General features: G+C 43.0%; 1 long non-coding RNA gene across 1 annotated transcript in view; it reads left to right on the top strand.

Annotated features, from left to right (window-relative positions):
* LOC116704665 (uncharacterized) overlaps positions 1 to 48 on the top strand; it is a 7,079-nt gene extending 7,031 nt beyond the window's left edge. Inside the window, exon 3 of the long non-coding RNA XR_004335748.1 lies at positions 38 to 48. This is a non-coding gene — a long non-coding RNA (uncharacterized LOC116704665). The remainder of the gene's footprint in view (positions 1 to 37) is intronic.
* The last annotated feature ends 677 nt before the right edge of the window (positions 49 to 725 follow it).

The following is a 725-nucleotide window of genomic DNA, read 5'->3' as shown; positions in this document are numbered from 1 at the left end:
TGGGAAGAGAGGAGAGGAGAAAAGGACGCTGGAAAAGAATAACAGGGAGTGAAGGAGTTACGGAAGCAGGAGAAGAGAGGAAAGAGTGTAGAAAAGGGGGAGGAAGACAGCAAGAAAAGTAGGAGAGGCGAGAGAAGAAAAATGGAAGGGAGGGAGGAAAAGGGGAAAGGAAGAAGGATTGAGCAAAAGAGGATGATGGAAAGTTGAGGGAGACAAAACACGAGACGAAAAGAAAGAGGAAGGTGGATGTTGAAAGGTAGAGAGCTTGAAGAAGGAAGAGAAAGATTTTATAGAAAAAAGGAGGAAGAAATAAGAAATAAAAGGACGGGGGGTAAGGGGGGGTGGAAAATATGTTCCACTTCCGGGATTGCTTCGGTCTTTTTGGTTGGATTTTGGAGGACTATGGTTAACTATAGTTCCATTATCTTTATTGTGACTGTTATTACCACTGTTCATCCCCCCCCCCGTCAGACTCCGCCTACCAAGAGCCTGGATCTGGCCCAGGTTTTTCCCTAAAAGGAGTTTTTCCTCGCCACTGCTTGCTCTTGTGGGAATTACTGCAATTGTTAGGTCTTTGTAAATCATAGAGTGTGGTCTAGACCTACTCTGTCTGTAAAGTGTCTCAAGATACTTGGAAAAACTTGAACCAGAGATGTCTGACTTTGAGATGTAGCAAGATTTATTTACAACTCCAACATAGAGTAAACTATAAAGTGAAGTGATAT

This window comes from Etheostoma spectabile, chromosome 16 (genome assembly GCF_008692095.1).
Source record: "Etheostoma spectabile isolate EspeVRDwgs_2016 chromosome 16, UIUC_Espe_1.0, whole genome shotgun sequence".
Lineage (NCBI taxonomy): Eukaryota > Metazoa > Chordata > Actinopteri > Perciformes > Percidae > Etheostoma > Etheostoma spectabile.
The sequence above is the reverse complement of the archived record's forward strand: the minus strand, read 5'-3'. Positions and strand labels throughout refer to the sequence as shown.